Raw genomic sequence first — 7,617 nt, forward strand, 5'->3', positions numbered from 1 at the left:
AAGCAAGGCCAATTGATGTAAAATGTCCATTTCTTCTAGGTCAGTTGGATCAAAATACTGCAAATCATTTAGTTCAAAGCATAAGTTATCTGACATCTGGTTTTCAGCATTTGCAGTGAAAGCATAATTTGCAGAGTGAGAATCAGAGTTGTTAAAGTTACCCCCAGTGGTTATGTCAATAAAGTGATCATAACTCTGATCCTTACTGTTGCTACCAGATTCTTCCTGACCAAAAAGAGCTGTGTTGCCAAATGAATAGTCATCAGCAACCTTTCCAGACTCTTGCAACCTCCTTTTCTGGTTTAACTCCCTTTCATAAGTTAGGAGTCTACCATGGAGTTGGGTCAGGGTCAGATCTTTGAACTCAGCAGAGTTTCTGGTGACAAAAGCAATTGTGTCCCATTTTTCAGGCAGTGATCTAAGGAACCTGCTATTTTTGGTTGCATTTGGAAATGTAACCTTAACAAGCCTTAGTTCACTGATGAGACAACTGAAACGTTCAAATTGTTGGGTTAGTGACTCCCCTTTGATGTGACAAAACGTTTCATACTGCTGATTCAGAATTTCCCTATTGTTTTCGATAACCTCCTCCGTTCCTCCGAACTGTTCCTTCAATGCATCCCACAATTCTTTTGCACTGTTACAATGTAACAGTCCAACATAGATTTCGTTAGGGAGTGCAGAGGCAATGATGCTAAACGCTTTGGCGTCCAGTTCAAACTTCTGAAAATCCAATTCAGTTTAATTTTCAGTTGGTTTAGGAACGGACTTTTTGGCGTCCTCTGCGCTTGGCACCATAGGAACGTGAGGACCGAAAACAACAGACCTCCAACATCCAGTGTTTTGTTGAGCGAGGATGTGACACATCCTTCGCTCCCAGATGTTGTACTCATTTCTTTTCAGCATGGGTGGTTTAAACAAAGAGCCAATGTTGTTTTTATCATCTTGTGATTGTGACATCTTTCTGGTTGTTTTACAGGTACTGATCAGTCAACTTTATCGGTGATTAAACCTTACTCTGTTTTTCAACACAACAAACAAACTATCAGTATCAACAATTTCGAGTTGAACTATTTACGTCAAAATGATTGTTAAATCAAATTTGACTGTCCAAGCTCTGATACCAATTGTTAGGATCTGAGTTTGGATTGATTGTGATTTGTGTTTGAAATTAGATGAACATATGAAAGAGTAGTGCAGCGGAAATTATATGGAAACAAACTTTTCACAATCAAACAGAAGAAATGCTTTCAATCATACATTTTCAACAAGGAATCAAATGATTAAATTTATTTTTAAACTTTGATTACAATGCAAGTATGATATGCAAACTCCCCCTCAGCCCAAGCTCAGTGTTTGTTCGTGCAGAAAGAAGATGGTGAAAGAGCTAAACAGAACAGTACAGAGTACTGTTCTATTTATAGGCACTTGCAAACCACTGAGCATCAAAGCTGACGTCACCATGAAAGTGACATCTAACCTCCTAACAAACTCTAACCTCTGATCAATACAAACACTACTATGCTAGCTGCTGATATTTCATTATATTACATAAATTAGTATAAACTGCTGCTGCATCCTTCCACTGCTGTAATCCCAGCAGTACTTGTCATGATCAGCAGTGCTTGAAGCATGGCAGTAGATTGAGCAGCAACGCTTTAGTTCTTCTATCAGACTTTGTCTTGATCGGCAGTGGTAGGTCAGCAGTTTGCATGATCAGCAGATAGGAGGTCAGCAGATGTTGAAACCACTTTCAAGGGGAGAGACTAGCAACCAAACATCTGCTTATTCTGAATCTACTGTTGTGATCCAGTTTTGGCTTTTTGTGACACCTGTGTCACTTCAGCCATCAAACAAATACCAAACCAATGAAATATTGTATTTCATACTTGGGATTTGTATAAACATGTGTATCATTTGCACATATCAACTCTTGTTCGATTTCGGGCATTAGATCGCTTTCTAGAGGGTTATACGCGCACTGATGCGTAAATATAACCAGTTTAATGCAACAAACACTCCGGAATAGTGACATAGGCTTAACATACCTAAAATAACCTTTACATAACTTAGAAATAAGTTTTGGAAGGTTTGGTATGCCGAAATCAAGTTTATTCGCTTACAGGGACTAAATATGACAAACTATAAAGTATGCCAATCTGAACTGTAACGAACATTCTGGAACATGATCATAAGTTAAACGCACATTAAATATCCTTTACATAGCTTAAAAATAGGCTTTGAGGGGTTCGGTGTGCTAAAATAAACTTTATGCTCATTCAGGGACTAAAAGCGTCAAAAAGTGCATAAGTTTGCATTTTCGCGCATAACTTACGTTCTGAATACATCCGGACATCCAAAAATTTATGTAAGCATTAAAATATTATGTTTTAGTGTTTGGCATGAGAAAAATCCATTCGTCGCGCAATTTGGATCGTTTTTCGCGCTTATGCGCATTCCGTCGTAATTAAGCGAACATCGCGGTTGTACGACCAAACGAACCGACATCCGAGATATTTTTGAGCATGTTTTGAGTTCCCTATACTTTAACTTCATTTTAGAGGCTTGAAATGAGGTTAACGGGCCTTAAACATGTCGAAAATGGACTTAAAAGCATGCCGGGGCTAAAACTGTCATTTTTGAAAAGTTATGCTGATCAGACAACCTCAGGCGGCCCGCCTGAGTTTATGTGGATCCTGATGCGGGCCGCATGGCCTCCCCAGATATGCAAAAATGTTGCAAACAGTTGTTTGCAGCTGTTTAGCACTTCAAAACCACTTGCAAATGGTTTTTATCAATCCTAGGGGCTCCCATGGGTTTGTAATTCAGTGGGTATGTGTTGTACGGCTCAGATTTAACGCTTGGGGAACAAGAAACGATCTTAACGGTTCCATGTTTCCTATAAATACCCCCCCATGTCTTGCTCATTTTCCCTCACATTTGAAATCTGATTCAAAGCTCTCTAAGTGGAAGTTTACATACTTCCTACCTGAGAGTGAATCGGGTTCAAATCTTGCGGGGACCTTCTGTAAGTATTCTTTCGCGTTTTTCGTTCGTTTTAGCGTTAAAGTCAAACTGCGTTTGACTTTCTGCATTGACCAGTTTATGGTCAATGCGAAGTTTGTTTGAACTTCATAACGTGAGCGTAATCACGATGGTTATGGTCCCTAGTGACTATACCTACTGATTACCACATTATCTAGGTTTAGTGACGAGTCGTAGTTTCGGCCAAAATGCGTTTTCTCACGTATTTTATAACCAAACTACTCTAGGGTATTAAAACCGTTTGTTTTAATACCAAACTTGTTTTCTAAACATTACTAAACATGTTCTAGCATGTTTAGCTCGTCGCTTTTAGATTTGTGCTTGTTTAGGGTCGTAAAGTTAAGCGATCTAATCAATCGCTTATGCTTACGAACCCGACCCATTTGGTCGATCTTTAGGATCTGACCAAACACTTTAGGTGACCATAGTTGTATAGGGAATAACCTTCCAAGGTTATACCTTATGGTCACGTCGTTTAAGTAGTTGTATGATAAGTAGTTCTTATGCCTTAGGTAAATTACCAAAATGCCCTTTTTGCGTTAAAATTCATTTTAAGCCTATGTAACATAACTTTTGACATATAAACTGTTTTGGCAACAATATTAAACATGTTAAGGCATATCTTGCTTGTCATAGGACTAGTTAGGCATTCCGAACGCGTTTTACGCAAACGACGCGTTAAAGTAGCATAAGCTACCTAAACGGGTCGTAATGGGTCGTAAGCACTTAGGTTAGGTTTCATTTTAGTATGTGGGCTTTGTTTAACCATATCATATGAGTTCCAATATTCATTTGGTTACGAAACCTCATACTATCCAATCCCCCGATTTAGGTCCGGTTATTTATGTAGTTATCTATATAGGGTGCCGTTTGATTTCTGTGATCCCTCTAGCTTTGCTTGGTTGTTGTTCAAGACTTCTAAGCACCCTCAAGTGACTACATAGACCCCTCTTTTACTGTTTTTCAAACATTTTGGGGTGAAACACATGTGCCTACTTGTTACTTTCGTGCTTTTTCATGTTTTCATACCATATACTTGCTATGTTCATTAGTAAACTATTAGTACATGATTTCATTATGTTTTGCTATGTATGTTTACTTGACATGCTAAGCACATTGTTTTACATTTCATTTCTCTTGCTATGTATGTTCATTTAACATGCTAGCACATTGATTTACATAACTTTTCTGCTTTGTATGTTACTTAGCATACTTAGTACATTGTTTTCACATAACTTGTTTACATTTGGTATAACATTTGGTTTGTTTAAACGGTTCTTTATTACATTCATTAACACCGATCATGCCGCTCGGTAGTAGGTATTGGTACCATAGGACTTGACAAATCCCGTTCCTAAAATCCTAGGTTTGTTTGGATGGATGGAATGACCGAATCCGAAAACATTTTACTTTGATAACCTTTACTCTAAGGTTATCCTGCTGTCTCAAGGCTTGGATGTATGCGTTAACTCACCACATAAATGTTTGTATCATTAAAACATGTTTTTACTTTGCAAAACATAACTTTTTGATTTACTCAAAATACTTTGTTTTGGTTCATTTTTACTTATGGTTTAAGTAGTCTCATTTTTACTTACCATACATAACTTTTGTTTACAACATACATACTACATGACTACATTTTGGACTTTTAAACATTGACAATGGTTTATACAAGAGCATTTGATGGTTGGTTTAAACATGAACTTTATACTTTGGTGGTTTGTTTAAAGTGATTTAAGTAACGAGGCGTGTGTAATATGATACAAGCATGGTGGATACGCCGCTGGTACTTCCTATATATAAGTGTTTGTATGATATTACATATCGCCGCGTTGTTTAAATCATTTCAGTTTAGACATTTTTTAAGACATTGTTTTACAAACAACTTATTTTATACAAACTCATTTTTACTTGGTTATTCATTTAACCTCACATTACTCTTTTACATATCATCTACCTTATTATCGCTTTTCAAACGTTTTATAAAAGCAAACGCTCAAACTGGTTTCATGACAAGTTTTCATTAAACATTTTCTTAAATCTAAGTCGTGAATCCTATTTTCACAAAACCTATGTGCTCGCCGGCATTTTTATGCTGATGTATTTTCACATGTGTTTCAGGTACAATAGTTGATGAAATTTGATGATGATATTGACGCATGCTCACATAGGATTGGACAAGGCCTTAGTGACCATAAAAGATGCAAGACTAGTTAAAATTTGTTTTACTTCTTGTTTGTTAAGACATTGTAACTCTTTATATCAATAAAACAACATTTCAATTTTTCCATGTGTTATGAAACAATGATTCTGTTACAACACTCCCCGACGATTCCGCCACGTTTTGTTGTTTTACGTGGTCGGGGTGTGACAGAAAAGTTGGTATCAGAGCCATGGTTATAGGGAATTAGGTTATTAGTAATGCTTTGACCTAGTCTATAACCTTCCTAGGACCCTAACGCGAGTTTACTTGCGTTTAGTCATAAAACAATACCGTCACTTATCCTTAGGTGACAACCATAACAAGAACATAAATTTGATCCGCTTTGAAAACTAATCATCTGTTCTAGGATGATTGATTACCAGGTTTTGAACCCTCTAAGTTTTCAAAACTCGTCAAAGTTTGGGTCTAAATAATGTGAACACGTGCAAACTGGAAGAGTGAATGCATGTACTCTGAGTTTTCTGTCTAAGGCTAGAGTGTTCGTACAAATCCGCAGTATCGGACCAGTCACTCTTACCTGGGAACTCTTGGGGTGAGTGTTCACTTATAGGCGAGCATGTCTTCAGCAATGCATTATTATCACCCGCTTACTTTGATTCTTCACCATCTCATTTGTTTGCCTTAGGTAACAAACAAATGATCGCAATTTCTATGCGTTTTCATTTTGTTTTGATCACCTGATAACCTTTCACTTGTTTCTTCCTATGTCTTTCATTTTCTTCTAGAATGTCTCTTTATCTCAGCAACGGTCAGATGTCCGAGCAAACAGCTAAATTTGCCCAGCAAATAGGCGAAGTTATTTTGAAGTCTGTGGATCTAGGCATTGCCATGTCTCGTCTCAAAATAGAGCCACTCAAGAGTCACCGCGGAAAGTAGAAGTCGAGCTTGCACCAAAATCAAAGAAGCATAAAGCTTCAAGGAAACCCGCTGCTGTCACATCAAATCAAGCAGGACCTAGCCAAGTGGTAACGCCACTAGCTAAGAAGCCCTACAACGGAACTGCACCCTTGTGCAAACGATGTACCCTTCATCATCATGCCAGTGTAAAGTGCCGTAAATGCCTAATTTGTGGACTTATTGGCCATACAGCAAGAGTTTGCTCAGCTGCAGCAGCACCAAATCAAGCTGGCAACAATCCTACACAAGCTCGTTCTTGCTACAACTGTGGCGAGATGGGCCATTTCCGAAGGAATTGCCCGAAGGTTGTCGATGCAAATCCAACCCTTGGATAAGCTTATGGCCGAGCAAAAGATGTTGCTGTCTTATGCTTTTGTTTCTTCTGTTTTCTTGTATTGTAAAACAATTTGTTTTGTTCATAAATAAAATTCGTTGTTTGCAATTCTGATATACAAATGTAGTTAAATGTGTGTATGGCATTTCCCTATGATACCTACATCAAGGAGCTATGCTCTTTACAAACTACTCTTGTGATTCTCCCTCTCAAGTGATCGCTCATGATTTCCTCGAAAATTTTAAGTACTCGTTTCATTCTAGGAGACGAAGTACAAGAAATAAAGCAAAATTTTGAGTAATCGTGCTTTTTGCACATCTGTGCCTTTGAATCCTTGGTTAGATAACTAAGGGTATCTTCAAAATTCATACCCATTACGTTCTGATTTTTCAACATGCATAACATAAGTTTTCAAAACAACCTTCATGATTTCAAAATGCTATTAGTACAGTATAATTACTTATATCAAGTGCATGATTTCAAAAGCACCATTCATGTTTTCAAAAACCTTATACATAATTTTAAAATTCATCTTGCATGATTTTAAAACATTTTTATAAATATACCTACCTAAAACACCTACTTTATGATTTCAAAAAGTATTATATATAAGGTTTCCAAAAACATTAAACACATTTTAGAACCCCATGCATAGTTTTCAAAATATTTTCCTCATACATTGACTTAACCTTCAAAATTCTGCTTCATGTGTCACCTTGGCATATCTAGCATCTCAACTTCATAAGCATTTTTACTTCATGTTTTGACTTAAGCACATCCAGTGCAAGGTTTCAAAACATCTTCAACTTCTAAAATCCATATGGGATCTTCTTATCATTACAATTAGATCCTTGTGCATAATTATCATTCAAATCAGAGTCCTTAATTGGATTCTTTGTGTACCTTAATTTGAACATTTCGGTTCTTTACAATCGAAATCGAATTTCCTATTTAAGATCTTTCTATCTTCATAGTTGGATTCTTGATAATGTTTAAAGCACCAATCAAAATCCACTGATTGGATACCTGGTGTGCTTTAAATGCTTGTGCTCAGTTAACAGAACAAATTAAATCATGACAAATTTAAAATCAAGATAAACAATTTTATGGTTAT

This window comes from Helianthus annuus, chromosome 14 (assembly GCF_002127325.2).
Source record: "Helianthus annuus cultivar XRQ/B chromosome 14, HanXRQr2.0-SUNRISE, whole genome shotgun sequence".
Taxonomy (NCBI): domain Eukaryota; kingdom Viridiplantae; phylum Streptophyta; class Magnoliopsida; order Asterales; family Asteraceae; genus Helianthus; species Helianthus annuus.